At 36.5% G+C, this 26,283-nt stretch overlaps 1 protein-coding gene across 2 annotated transcripts in view; it reads right to left on the bottom strand.

The window, feature by feature from the left end:
- Positions 1-26,283, bottom strand: part of DPP10 (dipeptidyl peptidase like 10) — a 636,385-nt gene that overhangs the window by 395,161 nt on the left and 214,941 nt on the right. The gene's annotated exons all lie outside the window — the stretch shown is intronic.

Below are 26,283 nucleotides of genomic sequence, written 5' to 3'. Positions count from 1 at the left end.
GATAGAATTAGCATTCTTATGACAAAAGACACCAGAGAGATTGCCACTCTGTCTCCTCCATGTGAGGATACAGTGAGAAGGAGGCTGTCTGAATGCCAGGAAGAGTCTTCACCAGGAACCAAATTATGAATATATACATATGTAATATATATTATGGTCTTAATACTCAAGGGATTTTTAACATATTTTAGAAGAAATAGCCAAGAAATATGAAATAATTGAACCAATATATAATAAATTATATTAGATGAAAGAGGCCCATCATTAACTAGAAAATATATACTATATATTTATTTTGACCATTGAAACCACTTGGAGTGCTATTTTATAAGTTTAACATTTCCACAAGCAAATTTAGACCCACCTGCATCTAATCTCCATGGATGTAGTCTAAGGATTTATGTTTAAATGTCCTTGATGACTAGCAGAATTTGGCAACCACTGGATAGATGGTCCACATGCTTTGAAAATCAATGAGGTAATGAGGATTGCAATAGTAAGTTAGCTCTTCAATGGCTGCTTTTACAAAGAATTGGAACAATAGGAAAAAGTGAAGGAAGAATCAGAGAACAGGATTGCATTCCAGGCATATAGCAAGAATGGGGGTGGGGGATTAAATAGTAAAAGCATATTAACAACCATGGCATGGGGTATTTAGAGGAATTTAAACCAAAAATGTGGATAACAGATATGTCTAAGCTTTGGAAAGATAAGAGAACCATAGTTCTACAGAGCTGAGAGTAATGATGGAAGACTGTCTGGGCAGGGAATTCATAGTAAGAAAAATGGCAAGACTGGACCAAAACAAATATGCTCCTATTATTGATGCGCAGAGTGACCCTATTCTCAAGGCCAAAACCAGCCTGGTATACATATTTATCTTTCATGAAACTGTCCTTATGTTTCTCAACCCATTTGTAAGTTTCAAAATCCATCAGCACTCTGAAGCCTTTCACAGAGGAAATTACCTTCCCTGCCTCCTTAAGCCCACAGTCCCTTCTCCGCAGGATCTAAGTAAATGCTGCAGTGACATTGCCCTCCAGTGAACAGAGCCCACAGATGTGCATCCCCCTCCTAAGCCCATCACACATGTGGTCCCGGATTGCTTTCTATGGTATTAAAACTACAGTCGCAGACCCCATCCTCAGAAGGGTCAATTTATTTCCGTTTGGAGGGTACTCCAACTTATTCATATGAATACATGCCACTGTGCTTCCCAGACTGCAGAATAGACTGTTGGGCAGAGCAGGTGAACACAACACACTTTCTTATAGTTTATTCTAATGGCAGGACTGGTTCATAGTACAGCGATAGAGGCCAGTATGGTGGCCGAACCCAGAGAACTCGAAATGCTGCAGCAATCAGCTTCTGCTGTCTCTTGGGCCACAGAGAGCTTACCGAATTCATTCACACAGCACAGCTGTATGTAACTCCTACACCCTATAGTCTCTGGAGATAGAGAAATAAAACCTAGAAGGATTTATGCTCTATTAATAGAAATTCTACATGTAATTAAACCTCCATTTAAGAATTGTCATCTATTACATGGCAAGCAGGCACCGAAATTGAGCAAGTGTGTTTCAGGGAGGAGTGGCCAGCTCCTGGCTGGGTGGAGAAGGAAGGTACAGGAGGGTGAGTGGTTTAGAAAGGTCCAATCAATGAAATGACCCTAATCAGAGTCATGAGACACAAATCAGTGTCTATCAAGTAGATACAGAGAAGAAGGCCATTTCAGGGAGGGAAAGCCATGTGGACAAACACCTGGCCCTGCTTTTTCAAATACAGACAATGGCTCATCTCCCTCCCTGCATACCCCTTGGACATTATTTCAACTTTACTTTGGCAAACTCTTCCCTTCAAGGAGATTCTGGGCATTCATTTCAAGCAAGTCACATTTGTATACACCTAAAGAAGAGAATGGCACATCTTCACAATTTATTACTTTGGCCTAAATCCATAATAACAACAATGAAATAACAATAAGATAATAACCATTAACACTAATCAAGCACGTCTTATTTGCTAGGCACTCTAAGCACATGAATATTATATAAATATATATGTGTGCATTCTTTTTGGATCTTTTCAACAACCATTTTATAAGGTATTATTTTTAGTTTGACAGTATTGATGAACCTACTGAAGATTTGAGAAGTTAAGAAACATGAGAAATCTCTCATAGTTCATCATAGACATGGCAGGATTTCAAACCTATGTTCATCTACCTTCAGAGTCTGAGCTCTTAAACACTTTGCCACACTGTCATAGAACAGGCATGAAACTTTAAGAATCCTAGAAGAAAATGTAGCGAAGACTCTTTCAGACATTGGCCTAGGCAAAGAATTTATGAATAAGACCCCCAAAGCAATCACAGCAGCTACAAAAATAAATAAATGGGACCTGATCGAATTAAAAAGCTTTTGTACAGCCAAAGAAACTAACATTAGAGTGAATAGGCAACCTACAGAATAAGAGAAAATATTTTCCCTCTACACATCTGATAAAGGGCTGATAACAAGAATCGATTTAGAACTCAAAAAAATCAACAAGAAAAAAAATCAAATAACCCCATCAATAAATGGGCAAAGGACATGAACAGAAACTTTTCAAAAGAAAACAGAATAATGGCCAGCAAACATATAAAAATTGCTCAACATCTCTAATCATTAGGGAAATGCAAATCAAAACCACAATGAGATATCACTTAACTCCAGTAACATTGGCCTTTATCAAAAAATCCCAAAGCAACAAATGCTGGTGAGGATGTGGAAAGATAGGAACACTCTTACACTGCTGCTGGGACTGCAAATTAGTACAACCTCCGTGGAAAAGAATTTGGAGGTACCTCAAAGACCTACAAGTAGAAATACCATTTGATCCACCACTACCACTATTAGGCATCTTCCCAAAGGAACTGAAGTCATTCCATAATAAAGACATCTGCACTCGAATGTTTAAGGCAGCACAATTCACTATACCAAGGATGTGGAAACAACCCAAGTGCCCATTAATCCATGAGTGGATTAATAAAATACGGTATATGTACAACAATGGAATACTACTCAATTATAAGAGACGACGGTGATCTAGCACGTCTTATATTTTCCTGGATAGAGCTTGAGCCCATCCTCCGAAGTGAGGTATCACAAGAATGGAAGAATAGGCACCACATGTACTCACCATCAAACTGGCACTGACTGATCAACACCAAGGTGCTCACACGGTAGTACTATTCTTTGGGGGTGGGCGATGGGGATGGGAAAACTCACAACTAATGAACTCCGTGAATGTTGTAGAGGGTAAAAGGACACGTCTCAAATCATGGTTGGGATGTGGCAAAGTCATAACATGTAACTAAAATGTTTGTACCCTCATAATTTCATGAAATAAAAAGAAAACAAAGTTTTTTTTTTATATGTAAAAACAAAAGAAAGGAAAAAGAATGGTTGTTGCCAGGGAGTGTGGGGGTGGATGGGTTCGGGGAGAGAGTGAGGAATTATTGTTTAATGAGCTTAGAGTTTCAGTTTGGGATGATGAAGTTCTGGACATGGATGGCAATGGTCACACATCAGTATGAGTGTACTTCTTGCCACTTAACTGTACACTTAAAAATGGTTAAGATGGTAAATTTTATGTTCTGTGTATTTTACCACAATTTAAAAATAAAAATAATATAACCTGAAAAAAAAAAAAAGAAATAGTCTGAGATTCGAAATTCAATCTATGTTCTTAGCTGTTAATAGAACAGTACCTTCAATATTTCAGATTGTACTTGCAGAGCATGTTTATTCATTTTTAAATTATCTCCAAATAGTTTTTATCTGTTAAAAATATCATTTTATGTAACCTCTTTTTTTTAAATAAAGTAAAAAAATAAGTACTTTGTACTTTTGAGGTAGATAGCAAATTTACTCAGACACTTGGAAAATAATTTTAACATGCAATTATAAGAGGAAGACATTTCCAAATAGTATGAGAATTTAGAGATAAACAGAGGGAAACACACTGCTTGGCAAAATGTATTGCATTTCTACTCATATTATTAATTACCTTAAAAGGAAAAAAGGAAACCATAGCTAAAATTTCTGAAATATTTCCTTGAAATATAGAACAAACATCTACTCTTGCCAGACTGTATATTGTGTGTGCATATGTGTGTGTGTATGTGTGTTTAACAGCAAAGCATGTTTTCTTGGTGAATAAAATATTCTTTCAGAAAATAGCAAAAAAGGCCAGGTGCTATGGCTCACGTCTGTAATCCCAGCATTTTGGGAAGCTGAGGTAGGAGGATCATTTGAGGCCTGGAGTTCAAGACCAACTTGAGCAACACAGCGAGACACTGTCTCTACAAAAGATAGAAAAATTAGCTGGGCATGGTGGAGGATGCCTGTAGTCCCAGCTATTGGGGAGGCTGAGGCAGGAGGATCAATTGAGCTCAGGAGTTTGAAGTTGCAGTGAGCTGTGATGATACCACTACACTCTAGTCTGGGCAACCAAATGAAACCCTGTCTCAAAACAAAACAAAACAAAACAAAACAAAAAAAAAAAAACCAAACCCAAACAAAGGAAATAGAAAATAATTCAGTTAGCATTAAACATAGAGGGAATATTTAAGTTGTTTTCTGTATGCTTTATACCTAATCCCAAGAAAACTCTGAAGAGTTTTCAAATTGCCCGTGATGGTCATGATAGTAAGGGTAAACCCACAGTCAAAAAGGCATTGGTAGAGGCCACTCCTCTAGAGTCCAGCAGTAGCAATATTGGTCCAGTCTCCACGAATGGTTTCTATAAGCACTTGCCAAAAACCTTTGCTCCAAAATAGGCCAGAGCTTCAAAGTAAGGATTGCACCAAAATATTTATACCTTCTTCAAGGTAAGTACAAACACACAAAATATCAGAGCAAGCATTCCCTCCACTGTGAGGCTTGTCTTGCACCCTCCTATGAAGAAGAGTTCATCGGTGCTCCTGTTTGCTCCATTCTATGTGGTATGTGGCTCTGCTATTGCAGCTGTTACCCCGTATCACCTGCGCTGGCAGCTTTCTGGGGATATGGGACCAATCTGATTCATTCTAGTACTCCCAGGACCTAATTCAATGTGTGGGAAGTAGTAGGTGTTCAATCAACTTTATTTAATGAAAAAGGACACAATTTACTTGATCATGATTTGAATCAGTTTCATAAGCATGGCGATGAAGATTGAAGCAATTTTGCAAACTTTCAGTTATAAATTAATTACATGACCTAAAACTAACTCAGGAACTTTCATACCATAACCTCTTATTTTTGCCCTATTAAATTTGTTTTTGTTGCTTTTGCTATTGCTATCTAATGTATAAATTATACTCCCACCATCACTCATATACATAACCATTAATATTTTTCAGAACCCCTTAATATTTACTACCCCGATCTATTTCTGAGGCAAATTGAGCAGAAAGCTATGACCAGATTATTCAGAAACAAAGTAACCCACAGTGTATAGAAGTTATTTATCTAAAGACATATAGATAATGACTCTGAGAGTCAGGCTGGAATTCAAGTCTCTAGAAATGTATGAAATCTCATAAAACAGAGATTAGAGTTTGGATCTCGGCACGGCAGTCATGATATCTGAATGCTACATGAAGGATGAGTCTTAGTTAAATAAATTTAAGCAAGAAGCTCACTTAGACAATTTCATCATGGACAATGTCTTTCCTTTTGTTTCAAGAGAAAAAAGAAATAAATGAAGTTAGTGAAGGAAATGGGAGCAAAATACTGTGTGTTCAATTTGTGAGGCCCTGTGGGTAGTTTTAGTGTAAAGAGAAGGAATATGTTAGCCCAATGTTCTATTTTTAAAGTGAAATCAAGAGAATATAAAACACTTAGCGAACATAAATCTTAACTATTACAGAAAAAAATGTGTGTTACACAGAAAATAATATCTTACTAATAGGATTAATGACATCATGGAAATAGAAAATTTATTTGTGTTTTTTTTTTTTTTTTTCCTGAGACAGAGTCTGGCTTTATCAGCCCACCTAGAGTGCAATGGCATCATGCTAGCTCACTGCAACCTCAAACTCCTGGACTTAAGCGATCCTCCTGCCTCAGCCTCTTGAGAAGCTGCAACTATGGGTGAATGCCACTATGCCCAGCTAATTTTTCTATTTTTTGTAGAGACAGCAGATCACTCTTGCTAAGGCTGGTATCAAACTCCTGACCTCAAGCAATCCTCTCACCTTGGCCTCCCAGAGTACTAGGACTACAGGCATGAGCCACCATGCCTAGCTGAAAACTTATTTCTTTTAGTTATGGATGCACCTTTGCTTTTCTATGTATACACACACATGAAAATAGCCAAATCAGTTTTGCCCAAATGTAGAAAGTCATTAAGATGACAGAAATCAATAAAATTCTCTTCGTTGGTTTTTTATTGGCTATAAACATATAGAACATTTAAATGTAAATCCATGAATGATTGTATTCATTCATTTCTGATGCTTATGCATGAAAATGGAGAATACATTTCATTCATACTTCATGAAAACATTTCTGTAAAAATTATTACATTAATACAAAAATATTAATGATAAAAATTAATAATAAAAATACACAAACTGAATTATCTATTCATGACTGTTAATCTCATAATGAGGTGGCTGTCAACCATGGAAACAAAGATGGCCTCCAATCCTTAGTGTATGAGACAGAAAATAGGGACCCTTTCCTCGTGGAGGAAAAAAGAAAGATTCCACTTTGTTTGGTTTAGATGACAAGCCACTTCTGTATGGATCACCTTATCCTGAAGGATGTGCTATGCTGTCAATCTGGGTCATAACTAGTTGCAGGATTTCTCAATCTTGGCACTATTGACAGTTTGGGACACAGAATGATTTGTTGCAGGAGGGGTGTCCTATGCATAGTAAGATGTTCAGCAGCATTTATGGGCTCTACCCACTGGAAGCCAGGAACACCCCCATATCTGAAACAATCAATGATGTCTCATTGTTCAGTGTCTGCTAAGAGGCAACACTGCCCCATTGATAACACTGAGTTAACACACACACACACACACACACACACACAGAGTTACATATGCCTGTTAAATAAGGACCTCTCAAAAGTAATTCAAATGATTTCAACTTTACAAAATTAAATTTCAGTCTATAATCATTTTGTCTATTCATCAGTAGTAATCTATAATATAACAGAAAAGAATGGTCCCTCTCCATGAGTATATCAACTCCTTAGTGGCACAGATGAGGAAGCTAAAACCTAAAGTCCCCCATATAGCTGGATAGTAGCAAAACAACTCTTTTTCTTAACATGTATCTTCCCTGTTTGAAATCAAGTCTTTAATTTCAAGAAGTATTTTCTAAAAGAAATTGTGTCTTCTTCTATTCAGATTATAGCCAAGTCTATAATAGCTTAAATAAAAGACTGGTCAACTGTTGGGGCCTGTCACAAAGCTAAGCATTCTAGCTAACAATTAAGTACACCTGTCTAGAGACTTAATGTTTTCTAAGGAAAGGCAACTAATAGATAACAATGAGTCCCAGGGTAGAAAAATCGAGTGCAAATGTTGACTATATTATCTGAAATCTCTTTTTTGGTTAATTGTGTTTTGTCTGATTTTCTATTTGGAGTACAGGTAACTTACAGAGCTTTGATTATTATGTTTAATGGCAATATTTTTGTCAGAATAAAGTATATGCTCACCTTGAAAAGCAGTTTATTTGCCTTATTAGCAATAATTCTGACATTAGTCTATCTAATTTCCAAATCCAACTTCACAGACATCCTGCAGAAATAAAAATTCAGAAAACTAGTGTTCAAAATGTAGTTAACATGAATAACTACGCAGCTACAAATGCCTGCTTGTCCCTATTTTTAAATTCAGATCTCCAAGGAGTGAAGAGATAATATTGGGCCTAAAGTGGGTGGTGGATATCCAAAGCATGTGCATTTGGGGCATGGTGGATTACAAACAGGGAAAGGGATCTGGTTAGGAGTGTTGGGGACCAGGTCAGGCGAGGTGGCTCATGCCTGTAGTCCTAGCACTCTGGGAGGCCGCAGCGGGTGGATCGTTTGAGCTCAGGAGTTCGAGACCAGCCTGAGCAAGAGCAAGACCCATCTCCACTAAACATGGGAAGAAATTAGCTGGACAACTAAAATTATAGAAAAAAAATTAGCCAGGCATGGTGGCACATGCCTATAGTCCCAGCTACTTGGGAGGCTGAGGCAGAAGGATTGCTTGAGCCCAGGAGTTTGAGGTTGCTGTGAGCAAGGCTGACGCCATGGCACTCTAGCCCAGGCAACAGAGTGAGACTTTGTCTCAAAGAAAAAAAAAAAAAAAGAAGTGTTGAGGACCAGCAATGAATATAATCAGCACAACAGAGAAGCCAAGACTTGTAGAGGTGTAAGGAATTTGCTGTGATTTTTCTCTACCATTTTTAGATTCCCAGTCCTAAAGTAATAAAGAGCAAATTGCTTTTTGTCAATTCGCACTCGGAGACCACAGGCTTCAGATAGAATGGCATATGTGGCACCATTCCTACACTACTGCAGTATCAAACTTCATTCTTGTAGTCCACGTGTATTTTGTTTCTTATCTAGATCCTGCCCTACTAATGCACAAGAGTTTTTGTTGGGGCTCCAGATTCCATGACTCAGTTATCCCATGCCAGGTCAATGATCCCACCATAGTCACTGAGCTTTATCCCTTGGACCCTTCATCTGGTTGCCTATTTGTTGCTGCCTGAACCCATGCCCAGGTGACAGTATTTGACTGTTTCTCCATGACCTAATTACATTCGTAGACTTGACCTCTAGATCAGTGGTCCCCAACCTTTTTGGCTCCAGGAACCAGTCTCATGGAAGACAATTTTTCCATGGGGGAGTGGGGGAGGGGCGGAGCTCTGTGGCCCAGTCCCTAACAGGCCAGGGACAGGTACCCGTCAGTGGCCCAGGGGGTGGAGATTACAGCCCTAAACTCTTGAAAGCCTCTCAAGGACTACCTTTAATTCTTAGATCTCTGGTCAGAAGTCTAATATTTATCACAGCATTATTGGATTCCTTTTCTTTTGCAAGATATTATTTCATGAAGAATCACAGTTAATTGGCATAAATAATAACTCTGAATGTCTACATTGATGTCATCTGATTTTTATTCTTTTAAAAAGCCAGTATCACATCTGTTTAACCAACCTAATATAATGTGCCTGGCAGAGTATTGCATGCAGATTGGATCTTAATAAATGAGGAGGGAAATTTATGCCACCTTACTTCAATATGTTTCATTTAAGTTTTCAGAGTAACTGCCTTGTTCAAAAAAAAAAAAAAAAGAAGCAGAAGAAGAAAGTGTTCCCATTTAAGTCCTACTTGTCAAATACTATGAATGCAGGAGTCGAATGAGCAGTAAAACACAGAGCAATTTGCTCATCTACCATTTCATGGACACTGGTGATGTGCTGTCTTTATTAAAGTCAAATATGAAAAGAACACCATTCTTGAAAAAGTACTGCCTGAGGCTTTAGTTAGAAAATTCGATACAAAGCAGAAACCTGAGATTATCAATTTAGCTTTTCTCTATACTTGTTGTAAAAGGAGTACTATTTTCTCTTTTGTTTCCCCTAGAATATATTAAATTTTTTGATTGTTTGTTTGTATTACTTGGTCTCCCCTTTTTCTCATAAATAGTTGAATCCCACAAATAAAACAGTTGAAAACTTTGATTGAAGAAAGACCTTTAAAATCTACCTAGATGAAGTGGAGTCACAATGTTACTGTTTATCCATTTCTTTCAATCTTAAATAATCTTTTTTCCCTTTGGTAGACTCATAGATAAAATATGCTTGTGCTTTATGTTTGTGTATTTCAAAATATTACCTTATGCGCATGAGTTCCATATCCGTTAATTACTGAGCAAGGGTTAAGGAAAATATAACTATAGATCTGGTGACATTTTAGAGATTTTTAGAATTGTCTAGTCCAGGAGTGTTTCTAATATTTGAGCCTCATTCAGTTAAAGCTAAATAACAAAAATCACTTTGTGAAGCAATTAACTTCACCAATGGATAGATCTGCTCATTAAAAAATATTAAATCAGTCCCAAATCTACCTCTTTCTAACCTCCAACAATAGGTCCTAGTTTCCTCATTCGTTTAATTTATTTTCCAACTAGTGATTTCTTTTCAAGTATTTGCCAGTGGATATCTCATAGACCCTGTGTCCCTGATCTTTTTTCGAGGCTTCCACAATAAAACACTTTCTTGACTCTGTCATAAAAGGTGCCTTTGCCCTTCCAGTCACAGTCCTTTGAACATGCTCTAGGTTATACACACACATTTTTAAATAATGAAAACAAGAGCTGAGCACAGTACTACAGACACTGCTTTTTCAACAGAGTGGACTGTGATAATCCTAAGTGCCATTTAAGATTCTATATGACTTTTAATAAAAACCTGTCCCATAACTACCTTACACCGTTAAGGCTCTCAACTGAATTGTTTTTCTGAAGGGAAGGTTATGTTTCCATGTGTAGTACTGACGAAGTAATTCGCTGAACCAAGTGAAGGTTCCAGACACGATCGGGGGCTGGGGAAGTGGGCATATAAGCCAGTATCTTAGCTAATGTTTATTCTAATTGCAAAATATGCATGACTTTCTTTTAACACCCTGAAGACACAATATTGTGTCTGGAAAGTGTCATTTGGTTTTCATTCATAGGCACAAAAAATAAATCCCTCTATTTTTGAGCAAAATATATCAGACATAATAGAATCAGATTTTTGAATACTATGTTAAGCATTTTTAACTCTCATTATTACTCTATTTTATGATCATATCTTGACTTGTCACTTATTTTTCTCAAACATTTTATTTATGCTAGCTTGCTGAATTTTACATATCCTTGTAAACCTTAATTCATTTCTCAAAGAGGGGTATAGTAATGAATACAATTTGGTTTAAATTTCCGAGTAGTTCCCAAATAAGAAAAGCATATGCATATATAAAATGTTTAACTTTTATTTATTTCAAAAGTAATATGAAGAAATTGAAGAAAAAAATCTTTAAATGTATAAAGCAAAAAAATTCCTCTTTCTTTTATTACAATTTTATTCACAAAAATAAATACAAAGTTTATCATTTCCATTTCTTTTTATGGATTTTTTTTCTTCCTTCTATATATTCAGTGATCCTTTTTGCTTTTCCCTTTATTTCTGCTACCTAGCTATTGATCAATCAATCAATCATCTATCTTTTTTAAAAGCAAAAAAAATGGCTAAACTACTTTTCAACTTGTTCTACGTGTGCTACATTTTTTTAAGAGGAATAAAATTCTATTATAAGGAGATACTTAATTTTTAGCCACTCCCTTATTTGCCCCCATTTTTTAAAATTTGTACTTGCTATAAATAATGCTATAAGAAATATTATTGTGAATATACCTCTGAGTATGAGCAATTTAAACATTTTTAAATAGTCTTCATCTTTCAGAGCAGTTTTAGGCTTATGGAAAAATTGCACAGTAAGTACAGAGAGTCCCCATAAACCTCCTCACTCTCCCCTACAGTTTCTCCTATTAATTAATATCTTGACTTCATGTGACACATTTGTTACAATTAGTGAACCAAGATTGATACATTAACTAAAAACCATAGTTTATATTAGGATTCACTCTGTGTGGTGCTATTCAACTAATAAGTTTTTATAATTAATTTTTTTAAAAAACTTTAGTAGCTATAGGAGGTATGAATGTTTATTTATTTATTTTGAGACAGAGTCTTGCTAGAGAGTACTGTGGTGTCAGCCTGGCTCACAGCAACCTCGAACTCCTGGGCTCAAGCGATCCCCCTGCCTCAGCCTCCCGGGTAGCTGGCACTACAGGCAGGTGCCACCATGCCCAGCTAATTTTTTCTATTTTTAGTAGAGACAGAGTATTGTTTTTGCTCAGGCTGGTCTCGAACTCCTGACCTCAGGTGATCCTCCCACCTTGACCTCCCAGAGTGTTAGGATTACAGGTGTGAGCCACTGCGCCTGGCCACAAGGAGATTTTCTGATACGTGAATGAATTGTATAGTGGTGAAATCAGGGCTTTTAGTGCACTCCTGAGTAGCAGCAATTTTGAAGGTTAGTTTCATAAAAGTGTCATTGCTAGTTAAAAGCTATGAACATTATAATTATGTTAGAAACTTCAATACTAGATCTTCCCCTTCCCTCAAGAAACAGCAGAAACAACAGCATAAGAATTATATTTTCACAGAGAGTGTACAGTAGTACTTAATCAAAAGTAAACATTTGATTTCAAATTCAAAATCATTTTTAATACCTAGAGCAATTTCTGGAATTGTTCGACTTATATCCATCCGACTACCCTTTGTCATCTCATTCAATTTGGCAAAGTTGTTATTCCTCTCCTGAAGAGAGTCAATTAGATAATGGACTAAACCTCTTACGGGCCAGCACCTCCAATCCGACTGCGGTTTTTCCCAGAGCCCTTCCTCCTGCTGTGCCTTCTGCTCTCCTTTGAACCTAGTCACTGGATTTCTTCCCCAGAAAGCACTCTGCATTTCAGTTGCACCATCTTCATCCTCCACTCATTCCCCGACTATCCTACGTCTCTTTTCCAGTCAGATGTGTATGTACATAGTTTACCTTTCAAGCACGTTAGGCAAGGTGCAGGACTTCTTACAAGTGCCCATTAGTGCAGACTCAACACAATCCCTTTCTACAGACAATTGATTATAACCTATTAGTCAGACCCTCAAATCACTTAAATTGACCTTAGCAATAAATAATACAGCTTTTATCTTAGTGATTGGTTCTAACGATGCCAAGACTCCAGTCTTAGTTACCATATTTATCAGCTACTTATGTCCTGTCATTTAAACACATTTTTAATCCCTCAATTATATATATATGTGTGTATTTTTATTTCAGCATATTATGGGGGTACAAAAATTTCAGTTACGTATATTGCCCTTGCCTCCCCCCCCAGTCAGAGCTTCGAGCATGTCCATCCCCTAGACGGTGCACATCACACTCATTATGTATGTACACATCCTTCCCCTCCCCCCTCCCATCTGCCCGATATCCGATTAATGTTATTCCTAAATGTGCTCTTATGTGATGATCAGTGAAAGCAATTTGATGGTGAGTACATGTGGTGCTTATTTTTCCATTCTTGGAATACTTAACTTAGTAGAATAGGTTCTAGCTCTATCCAGGATAATACAAGAGGTGCTAGATCACCATTGTTTCTTACAGCTTAGTAATACTCCATGGTATACATATACCACATTTTATTAATCCACTCATGTATTGATGGGCACTTGGGCTGTTTTCACATCTTTGCAATTGTGAATTGTGCTGCTATAAACATTCGAGTGCAGATGTCTTTGTTACAGAATATCTTTTGTTCTTTTGGGTAGATGCCCAATAATGGGATTGCTGGATCAAATGGTAGGTCTACTTGTATCTGTTCAAGGTATCTCCATATTGCTTTCCACAGAGCTTGCACTAGTTTGCAGTCCCTCCAGCAGTGTATGAGTGTTCCTATCTCTCTGCATCCATGCCAACATTTATTATTTGGGGACTTTTTGATAAAGGCCATTCTCACTGGAGATAAGTGATATCTCATTGTGGTTTTGATTTGCATTTCCCTGATGATTAGAGATGTTGAGTATTTTTTCATATGTTTGTTGGCCATTCTGTCTTCTTTTGAAAACTTTCTGTTCATGTCCTTTGCCCACTTTGTGATAGGATTGTTTGACTTTTTCTTGCTGATTTTCCTGAGTTCTGAATAGATTCTAGTTATCAGCCCTTTATCGGATGTGTAGCATGCGAAAATTTTTCCCATTCTGTAGGTTGTCTGTTTGCTCTTGTGACAGTTTCTTTGGCTGTGCAGAAGCTTTTTAATTTGATCAGGTCTCATTTATTTATTTTTGTTGTTGCTGTGATTGCCTTTGGGGTCTTCTTCATAAAATCTTTCCCTAGCCAATATCTATAAGAGTTTTTCCCACATTTTCTTCTAGAATTCTAATAGTTTCACACCTTAGGTTTAAGTCTGTTATCCACCCTGATTTGATTTTTGTGAGAGGTGAAAGCTGTGGGTCCTGTTTCAGTCTTCTACATGTGGCTATCCAGTTTTCCCAGCACCATTTATTAAATAAGAAATCTTTTCCCCAGAGTATGTTTTTATCTGCTTTGTCAAAGATTAGATGGCTATATGAGAATGGTTTTATATCTGAATTCTCCTTTAATTTATATTTTTTCCTATTTATTTGCATTTTTAAAAACATCCTACTGGACAAAAGAGACACAAAACTGAGGCAAATGAGAAGCAATAAAGTGACTACAAAGCAATAGTTTCTAGGAGCCATGTCAATAGGTTCTCTTTCTTTGTTTTTCTTTTTTTCCTTCTTCCTATCTGCTGAGAACTTATCCTGATGCTACACCAAGGGAGAGAAATCTGTGGCAAAAATAATATTTTAGAACATAATAACATTAAATATTTGAAAGTCATTAGGTTATATATTCTAATCCATCAGTCATCTCATGATAAAATTATGTACATTTGTATTTTCAGAGAAAAATAAAATGAATTCTGGTTGAATGAAAAAACTACTGCCACACAAAACTTAAATCTGATATACAGTAATACCACTGTTTTTATAATTTTGATAAGTAAAAAGAAATTTATTACATTTAGAATTTTTTTTTACAATACTGGGTGCTAGCTGTTTTGGTTGTTTTTGCAAGTGATATTTTCTATTGTGTGTCTCATCACTTGTCTAGCTATGGTTCTGGATAGGTTGGAGGAAAGTTACAGAGTCTAACAAAGACTGTGGTTCTACAGGTTCCAACAAAGATTTTGGTTAGATTCTGAATCTTCAGGTCCTGAAGGTCCAGAAAGTGCTGGTATTTGATAACTATACCCGAGGAGTCCAGCATACCTAAGAATGCAAATTATTGATTTTTTTTAAAAAATCATCTTTTGCTAAAGATAAAATCATACATGTTAAGAATTTTTTAAAAAGCTAGAAAATGGAATAGGCATTATATAAGGTCTTCTTGTCAATGAAGATAGTTATAACAAAAAATCATGCTTCACAAATACTCTTTTTCAATTAATATCAGGCTGTAATAACACAGGTACTGCTACTTCACTGTACCATAAAACATCACAATATTTTTCTTATTAAATGCTCCTTATATAATTTATGATGCCCAACATCTAAGTTAAAATTTGCATAACTAGTTTTAGGACATTCTTTTCCTCATAGTTTTCTCTGCCACTATGCCAGGCAAAGCCATTCTGTTCCTCATTTCTCAGTTCTTCCCTCTGCAGAAACTTTCCACAGACAGGGACAGATCTCTATAAAAATAAAACATCCATTTAAAATATATGACTTTGTTTTGTTTACCAGATTATACAAACCATGGCTGTGCCATTGGAATTATTAACTAGCAGAAACTTTCCACAGACAGGGACAGATCTCTATAAAAAGAAAACATCCATTTAAAATATATGACTTTGTTTTGTTTACCATATTATACAAACCATGGCTGTGCCATTGGAATTATTAACTAGCGTTTTTAAAATCTTATGATACTTTCTCAAAATAATTGTTTTCTATATCTATAAGAAAACATACCATAGACTGTCTCTGTCCAGATAAACTGGTCACTCTAGCCACATTTGGTTTTGAGCACTTCAGATTCAGCTAATGTGAATTAGAATGTCTGCAGGTATAAAATACAAACCACATTTTAAAGAATATAAAATATATTGTTAGTAATTCTTATATTGATTACATGATGAAATGCCAACACTTTTATTAGGTTAATTATTAATAGATTATTTTATTAAAGTTAATTTTGCTTGTTTTATATTAAATATATTAAATTATTATGTTATATTAAAATTATTTACTTATTTTATTTTTTTCAATGTGGCTATTAGACAATTTCAACAAGTTTGGACTTGTGGCTCACAGTATATTTCAATCGGACAGTTAATTATTAATAGATTATTTTATTAAAGTTAATTTTGCTTGTTTTATATTAAATATATTAAATTATTATGTTATATTAAAATTATTTACTTATTTTATTTTTTTCAATGTGGCTATTAGACAATTTCAACAAGTTTGGACTTGTGGCTCACAGTATATTTCAATCGGACAGTGAAGTTGTAGAGAGAACTAAACTAGGATATTTTCAGGACTGTGGCTACACATTGTAAGAGAGTAGCATTTGAAAAGATTTCATTGTCTCTTTCAATACTAAGTTATTAAAAAGTTTGCCATATATGTAAATGAATCTGAGCAAGTGGTCCCAACACTGAGGAACTCACAGGGACAAGGACAAATTAGTATAGTTTTATAATATAGTTTTCATTCACCTTAATTGAATCAACCCACGATATATGAATTGACATTACTGGATATGACTTTTTCTCTTCATTATCAATCCAAGTTTATTTAGGATAAAAATAATATTTTTTTAAAGTAGGTTAGAAATAGGAAGTGGGGTTTTTTACTAAAACATATCACGTTTTTCCCTCATTCATCAGGACAGAATGAAAGTCATAGGCAAATAAGATCTATGGGTAGAACTTTCATCATTTGCAATTTCAATCTTCCAGCAATCTCTGCTTACCTTGAGTAAATAATTTTGCCTTTGCTTAGTAGAATGATTCACATTCTTATATCACAAAGAGATAAGTTACTGGCATAGTCACGTAGATGTCTTACTGTAACTGTCAAGCTAAGAAAACCCCCAAATGAAAATAATTTTTCAAACGCTCCAGGTTGAAATAAATAGCCAATACTAAAATGTATTCTCGGAAAGAAAAAACTAACTCAAACTCCAGAGTTCTATGTTGCCTTTGCTATAAATATCAATATAACAATTCACGACATTAAGGAAGTTTCCATTCTACCTCTCACAGTGAATGATCCTTGGGAGGACTGATGTCACCTCAAAGTAGCAGAAGTGATTAAACAGCTTTGCATGGACAATTTTCTTCCTAAAAACCATCTGAGTGTGCTAAGGAATCACCCCCAGTGGCTTGCCACAGAGCAGCCACTTCTCATCTGCTCCAGGAGTGAAACCTGGTGAGTTGAAAGTCCTATTTATATCAACTAATCTACAGAGGTCTTGTGTGTGTGTGTGTGTGTGTGTGTGTGTGTGTGTGGTGTGTGTTGGGGGAGAAGGGTTGCTTTTAAACTTGTGTGGAGACAGAAGGACATTTTTAAATAAAAAATAGTCCCTGCAGTTGACATCCGTATGTTTTAATAAGTGTGAAACAAATTATAAATGTGTATTTATGTTAGTCTCTCCTGGAGTTCTCTCCTATATTTTACACTATTTGCCTAAATTTAATTGATTCAAATTAATATGAATAGACTCATGTTACCGAAGATCGTTTTCCCAGTTTGACATTCTAAGAATATATACAGGTGGAAAGTTCTTAATTGTATAATAAGAAAATGGTTGCAATTCAGTATGTAAGTGGTGAGTGAATTAAATGCAATTGAGAAAGAGAGGAGAAACAAAAAAGAAGTAACAGATATAAAAAGGGCCACTGCATTATAAACTAACAATATAAACAATATGACTATTGTCCTCTGGAATAGAGGCAGCAGCAGCCCTGTGTTCGCCATCGCTTCCAATTTCAGACAAGCCCAGGGAGAAAGGTTACAACTTGCGTCATACTAACAATAAAATTAATTATGTACTTCTGGCTTTTATTTCCACCTACTACAGTAAAATCCTGGTGTTCTCTGAGTCATTTCTTAGTCATCTGATATTTTCCCCCATCTTCTACTCTGGTCCTTTTACTGATCTCTTCCCATGAAGTTCCTGCTTCCACGGAGCTGCCTGCTGATGCCTCTCAAAAGCCTTTGATGCAACCAAAACCTGGAAAGGAACCAGGGCCACTCTGCTTCTGGGTCACAGGTGAGGTTTCCCTCTGGGGGAGATCTCCATTGCCGTCTTTGCTTTCAGAAGCTGCTGATTCCCTCGTCCTTGATAAACAAAAGCTACGACTGCGCTGTACTTTGGGAGCCCTCATTGTGTCTAAGCAACATGATGTCTTATACCAAAGGAGAGAGCACTACCTTGTTTTGACTAAACTGTTTAACACTGACCCAGCAGCATAGTTTCTGACCCTTATCCCTAGTTTATGTATAGTGAAAATAGCTCTTCACTCTGTTAGGCATAGAGTCTATGAATTATGGACTCTATGAATTATATTCTTTTTCATTCAGCTATCTCTCTTTTGTGCAAGCATGTTTGTGTACACCAGTAGCAAGATCAACATTGAGAGGAAAATAAAATTAAAAATTCTCGTAAGGCCTTGTACTTAGGTCAGTTGTACCAACTCATCCTTTGTCCAGAGGTCAATATTACAGCATGAGACATCCAAATGGGTATTGTTAAAGTGATACTTCGATTCTCAAATGTATAGCCTCTCAGGAACTCCACAGGGGAAAATGCATGATTACCACGACAGAATTGGGGTTTACCAAGTACTGGGCCAAAATATTTTGTAAAAACACCAAAGCCTCACCTTTACCTCTAATAATTTACATTTGGCATTTTACACAAAGTGTATTAACTAGAGTCAAAAATATTTCCATAATACATTCTTTTTCCCTCAGTTAATGATAATGTATGTCGTCTATGGATATATGCAATTGCAAGAGAAAAGTTCCAGAACCTCAAGAGAAGATTCAACCAATTTCCACATTATTAATATACTACTTAAATGAGTAGTATCCTATTTCTCATTTTAAATATCACCAGGGGACTTTTTAATGGTTTTAGATATTTTTAAAATGTATTTTAGTTCTTTCTTTTCTATAGAATTCAAGTAGCACATACATATTTTGGGTGAAATTGGCTCATCTTATTTAAGTCATAAAGAACCAAAAGAGATGGCCTATTTTTAAATAAATGTTTGAAAGCTTACTTTAATAAATTGGACATTGTGCTAAGTTGGGCAAAGCACTAAATTATGAAGCTACTGGTGGGCTTTATCTCTTTATACCGCTACTAACGTCCAAAGGACAAACTATACCCATAACCTTTGTCATCCATCTTAAATTAAATAGATTTCATTAGTAGCCTTGTAATGGAATATTATCTGATGTATATTCATTTACCTGGCAAGGATACAAGGCCCTTTTACTATATTTTCCTAGCACTAGCATCAACATGATTTTGTGGGGCACTGCTCAACTATAGAGTGCACCATTTACATTCATGGTCATTGTAGATTCATGGTCTTGTATGCATTCCAGTCATTTTCAAGGAGATGACTACTATGGTTAACTGTTTGTTCCCTCCAAAACTCATGTTGAAACTGAATCCCCAATGTTACTATATTAAAAGGTGGGACTGCTAAAAGGTGATTGGGTCATAAAGACTCTTCCATCATGAATGAATTAATCTGGTCATGTATTAATGGGTTATCACAGGAGTACATTAGTTATTAGTATCATGAGAGTGGGTCTGTTATAACAGCCAGTTTGACTCTCAGTGCATCTGTGATGCCTTCTGCCATGTTATGACACAACATGGGTCCCTCAGCAGAAGCTGACCAGATGCAGCCACCAATCTTGGACTTCCCAGGTTCCAGAACCATGAGATCAAATAAACCTCTTTACTTTATACGTTACCAAATCTCAGGTATTCTGTTATAGCAGCAGAAGATGAACTAAGACAATGAGAGAAAAGCATCTTTTTGAAAGAATAGCTGTTTCTAAATTGTACAAATGTGCCACTCTCTTAGACAATCAATTCATATATTGCCTCTCTCCTCCAATACCCAATACATCCTTCCTTTTCTTTACTTTCACCTGATGGCATTGCTTCACATAGAAAATAGGAGCAAGCAGAAGAGGGCTATCTCATTCTCACAGCACCCTATCTACACGCCCAACTGTCTGGTTCTGTGGGCACTGCTTTTCCTGTTACTACTGATGAACTGTCATCCTCTACTCTCTGAAATACCTCCTTTTGTGACCTAAGCTTCATCCTTTTCAACTCCTCAAGGACAAAGTTCTAGCAATTGCTGTCTTTCTTTCTTGCATAAATATTACCCACTTTACCTAATACCATCAACATACAGCAAGTTAAAATGCATTTCATTTATAAACATGCATTTGATCCCATGTATTCCTTCAGCCATAGCTACTGTCTCTTCTTTCTGTTCCTGTTTATACAAACATTCCTCAAAAGAGTTGCTTCTAATCTCTTTTCTTTCCTCTCTTCTCATTCTTTTTGGTTTAACTTTAATCAAGTTTATATCTTTACAACTCCAGGGAAGCTGTTCTTTTCATGGACAACAATGACCTCTACATTACTATAATTAATACTCTATTTTCCAAACTCTTATCTGATCCAACATCATCATTAATACAGGTAATTACTCCCTCTTTCAACCATTTTCTTCACTTGGACTCTAGGACAAGACTTTCTCATCCAGTGGCAAGGCTTTAATGAACACACATCTGTTCTGATGAATCAAGAATTTACGTCTCCTTCCCGGGCGGGTTTCTCTCTCGATAGTTAGATGTGCATGTTTAACTGCCTATTTGACATTTCTACTTGGATGTCTAATAGGCATCTAAAACTTTAGGTGTTGTGGTGGTCAGTTTTATGTGTGAACTTGGCTAGGGTATGATGTCCAGTTTGTTTGGTCACACCCCAGACTAGGTGTTGCCATAAAGGTACTTTTTAGGTGCGATTAATATGAAATCAGTAGTCTTTGAGTAAAACAAATTATCCTTCACATTGTGTGTGGACCTCATCCAATCACTTGAAGGCCTTAATGAAAACGACTGAGCTTCCCTGAAGAGAAAAGGATTCTATCTCCAGACAACCGTCAGACTCAAGACTGAAAAATCAAATCTTGCCAGAATTTCCAAACTGCTCAACTGCTCTGCAAATTTTAGATTTTTCTACCCCCACAAACCCTTGAGCTAACTCTAAAATCAGCATCTCTCCCTCTCTCTCTCCCTCTCTCTGCATATGTACACTATTTTCTCTGAAAAACCCTGACTAATATATGTGCCAAAAAACAAGTTCTTTACTCAAATCTTGCTCCTCCTACACCTTCCACATCTTGGTAGGTAATGCATTCTTCTTCTCAGTTGGCCAAAGAAGAAGAAGAACAACAACAACAAAAATTCTTAAATCCTCTATTTCTTTTGCGCACCATATCTAATGTATCAGGAAATCCTGTCACCCTCCTTCACAATGATTTAGATTCTGACTACCTTTCTTCACATTACTGAAGTTGCTTTCTTACATGAACCTTAACTTTATAAAATATACCTAGTTTCACCTCAAAACCAACATAACAAAAGGCAAGAATGCCTATTACCACAACTGTTCTTCTGGAGGTACTGACCTACACTAACAGACAAGAGAAAGATATTGGAGAAAAAACAGTTCAGAAATAGTGGTATAAAAATACACTGGTGGGATAATTGCACACCTGGAAAACACAGATGTTTCAACAGAAAAATTAACGTAGACTACAGTGAGCACAGCATAGAAGGAGTGAGGCATCATAAATTCAGAGGCAGCATAAAGTTGAAGAGGCTAAGACAAAGACACCTGGAACTAAGCTGTGGAGATCTGATCTATGCTTTGACACTTATTAGCTGTGATCTTGAACAAACTTGACCTTCTTTTGCCTCTGTTTTCTTTTATCTAAAATTGGGTGACCTAGAAAACTATATCACAGTGTTATTATAAGAATCAAAAGAGTTAATATATGTTAAGCACTGGGAACATTGTTTTCATATACAAAAATTCATCATAATAAGCATATTGCTCTTATGATATTTATTGTTAATATTAAAGCAAATTATTTCCAAAATTTATATAAGGTGACCATTTTTTTCCTAATCTCCAAATTGTCATCTCTCCTATCCCCATAGAAACCATGTCCTTTAGAAAGAAGTTGAAACCATTACCTAAGAGCTAAAAGAGGTGACATTTTTACATTATTTGGGGGGTTTTCATTCAATGATCTTATTATTTTTTTAATGGTCCCTTGACAACTTATAATAAATATATAGCACCAAGAAATTAATATTGGAAGACCACATCTGTATTAGAGAGCTCTAGCTTATTTGTAACAGGGCCACTTAAGGTAAAAAAATATATAACTGTGTCCAACATCCATTCTTCATAAAAAAGCTAACAGCAAGATTATATCAGTCTTATATACCAAGCATGAATGAAAATGACAGAATTTGACTCCCTATATATGAATTACAGAACAAGTCTCTGAAATGCTATAAAATAAAAAGACCCCTAGCACAGTACCAGGCAGCAATGGCATAGCAAGTGGCATGCTCTCCTCTGGCAAGTCCCTTGACTTCAACAGGCTTCTCGGGTCTAAATTCTATTAATCTTCTCAGAGATTTCAATTTCCCCATATAAACTGCTATTCTCGAAACTGGAATGCAGTCTTATAACTGGTCTGACTTCCATAAAATCTGAGCACTCAGTGGGCAGAAATGGTTTCTTCTGTTTCTCTCTTATGAGAACAGAACTAGTGAAATGCTTGTCACATGGAAAGTGTGCAAAAAAATTGTAATTTAATTGATTGATTAATGGATTAATGCACATTGGGTTTCTGAATGTCTAAGAAGAATTTTCTTAGCTCCTGCCCTTCAGTATAAGCTTAAATTTGCAGTTCAGTATTTGACACAAGGAATAGTAAGGACAGATAAATCCTACAGAATAGCATGGCCTAGGGTTTTCCAGAAGGTACTAACAATTTCTCATGTACTTGCATTGGCTAGATTCAGCTGTGGCTTCAATTTTGCTTATTCATTGCATTAGCTACCCACAGGGGAAGCTACCAGGTTATGGCTGAGTTGTTTTCTACTTGAAATAGGTATTCAACCTATATCAACAAATGATCAAAATGTGGGGAGAAATACCCTGATCAATCCTCCTTCGAAATCCAAAAACACATTCAATGCTGCACCAGGGAACCAAGAAGTATGGATTTGTGTTTACATTTTACCCACCTTGAATACACTTTGTTACTTACCTTTGTGACTAGGCTAAGAAAAATGTCTGCTTGACAGCCACTGAGGTGGCCATTCCACAGCAATACATCCTGTAGTGCAATTCAGTTGCAAATGGCAAAATATAATTTCAATTTTTGAAAGATACCCTGCAGTCTAATTAGCTTGGTATCCTTAGAGAATAGAGTAAACAAAAATGACTTCAGGTTTACTGTTTTGCCTTCAGATTTGCGTAATGATTATTTTTGAAGTGGTGCAAAGAAATAGTGCAATTCTAGAATTAGAATATTACCATATTAAAAACTCATTGTAAATATCCTTCGATATTTTGACCATTAAAATAAATATAAATGCATATAAAATAGTCTCAAATATTTTGGACATTAAGATCAATCTGAATGCATATGTATTACACATGCATATCAGGTATGCAGGTAGATCCATCTATACAATCTAATTTATTTTCCACTGACATGAAGTCAAGATTCCTACTTTCAGATATACATATGTAAACTCCACTTACGGTAGCATGCATATATGTCATGCAAATGGCAAGTACAAAGACAGGTAGGACCCTCATTTTATACATTAGCACAACATTAAGGGAAGGTCATATATTTGAGAACTACAGTCGCTAGAACTCTTGCTACAGAAAGGTGCAATTAAGTTTCTGGCCCTGTGCACTTGGCAAGCTTTCATCTATCCAACTTTGGGCATTTAGCCATTAATGGACCTTTTAATTAATACAGATCTTGTTACATCCCATTTTCACTTTACCAGAGATCATATGCACAAGGATAGACTTTAGAGGTTAACCCTTTAGAAACAACTACTGTTAGAGGATTATCTGGGCACAGATGTCAAAGATAGATACAGAAGCAGCTGTTAGTGTAAATGTCTAGTCTGTGATGGGGCCAGGAGTTTTCCAGCTGAGCTAGGACTTGAACTGATCATATAGGCAGCCACCAGAACCAAATAATCGTAAACAATGACATTGGCCACAGCACAGCTTGAGGAACAGGTGCTGAGACAGAATCATCACAAGCAGAAAGAAAGGTTAATGCCAGTGAGGAAGGCAAGAGCAAAAATTTGAACAGAATGAAACACTTCTCTTATCAAGAAAACCAGCTTGTAAGGATGGAACAACTGCAGGATCACAGATCACAGGCACAAATCAGAGTGAAAGAATAGAAAAGGGCACCGGGAAAGCTGAGATCTGAGACACTGATGAAGTCTTCCTATGACACAGGAAGGCTCAAAGTTGCTCTTGGCAATAGCACCTCAAAGGAATCTGTCTTAAGGGACATGGCTTATTAGCAGGAATCGAGATACTCTGGGTCAATAGTGGTGCTTTTCTTCCAAGCCTCATCCTGAAGACAGTGTAACGTCTTGAGTCTTGACCCAGGAAGTAGTGGCTCTGCAGTTTGACCTTTGATGCATGCTTTGCCCAAAGTGTTCAAGAGCTTAGCCTTTTCTCTTCAGATTTCTCTCTCTCTTTTTTTTTTTGGGGGGGGGTGTTGTGTGAGGTATTAAATATTTAGCAAGGCAAAACTAATTTTATATTATTTTCTTTGGACAGATCCTGGCAAAATGCCAGGCACAATTTCATATATATTAATGAATGCTATTTGATGTTAAATATAGTTCAGTCTCAAAAATTGCCATATCAATGTATACTGTGGAAATAAAAAGCTTCTCTGAAAACATGTTATATACTTCTCTGATACGTTTTACAGCATAGATCCAATATTCATTTAAATGACATTAATTGATCCACTATGTGTCAAAAATTGTATTAAGAGTTGAGATAAAAGATGAACAGGACTACATCTCTCCTAGAGTACAGCAGAACTGCCATCTGGTTGGAAATCAGAAGAAAAACATCTAGACATGATAATTACATGTTTTTATTAATCATCCAGAGAGCATCGGGATGAACCTACCGGTGGAAGGAAGCTCAAGGCTCTTCCTTGGAGTAAAGTGTGTATCTTTAATGCCTTGACCACCAAATCAGACACATGTCAAATTCCTTAGACTCTAGTCAGAATGTCAAAGATACCAGTTATATCAGAGAAACCGAAGTGGAAAAAAAATCACTGAGAAATGTAGAGTTACCTTCCTCAAAGTCAACTGGTTAAAACATATGCAGCTGGGAATTAAATTTGATTACTGATATGCTCTAACTCCCCACCATCCATAACTGGCCCCAAGCTGAAACTTACGGCTGGTTTTCCCTTAGAAAATCAGCTTTCTACAGTTGCCTAAATGCAACATCGAGAAGACTATATTTTTGCTTGTTTCATCAGCATTTCATTCATAAAGCAACAGATGCCATAGCTTTTGCAGTCATGCTGATAAACAAAGGAAAATCTAGTTAAATCAAGCCAGTGATTTTTTAAAATTTTAGATACATTTGTGTTATTTGCATATATTGTTCTGATCATGAAAGAAACATTTTCTCCTTGCACACTGTTTTTAAAATAGAGAAAACATACAGAAATAAATTTAATTTACACAAATCTCACGACACAGAGATGACCTACTCTAATGTTCCACTATTGTGAGGCCTCTGCCACTATTTTGTGCTTTTTGGCAGTCACATCACCCAATTTCACAGATTTTAGAGATCCATGGCCTCTGTTTACTCACTTTTTGCTGTGTTTCCATTTCATCTGTTTTCTATATATGCTTTACCTTCAAACACCATAGGAAAGAGTAACTGAGCAGCTGGCCAGAGCAATCTTGTGGGGCAGAGCTTGTGGTCCAGGCAACTTGGCAATCTCCTGGCCAGCAGCCTACAGCCTCCTCTTCAGATGACCTTGTCTAGTCCAGGCAGCTGTGCTCAGGTTGGGAGGGCTCTGTGGCATGGTGCCGGGTGGCCCACAGGTAGGCGACCCCCTCCTAACTGGGATTTGGTCATGGCACTCACAGTGCCATGCTTAGCAAACAGAAATTACATGTGGCAGAATCCTTGCTGACATTAGTATTTTAAGGGGAATTACTTACAGTGTTAACATAAAGACATAAATTAACAATCATGAATACTCAATTGTGCCCTGATAGAACAGGGACGCTCCCTCTACTAAATGCCTCTAATCATACAGTAGAAGCACCCATCTATTTTATTTACATTGAGCTAGTGGCCAAATTCTAGGGTTAGAAAATTCATCGTCCCTCTCAGTAAGAGTTAAAGGCCTTGCTTCTCTAAAATAACATGTAAAAAAAAAATGCAT

The sequence above is a fragment of the Eulemur rufifrons genome, chromosome 1 (assembly GCF_041146395.1).
Source record: "Eulemur rufifrons isolate Redbay chromosome 1, OSU_ERuf_1, whole genome shotgun sequence".
Lineage (NCBI taxonomy): Eukaryota > Metazoa > Chordata > Mammalia > Primates > Lemuridae > Eulemur > Eulemur rufifrons.
Note: the sequence above shows the minus strand (reverse complement) of the source record. Positions and strands in the feature narration are given on the sequence as shown.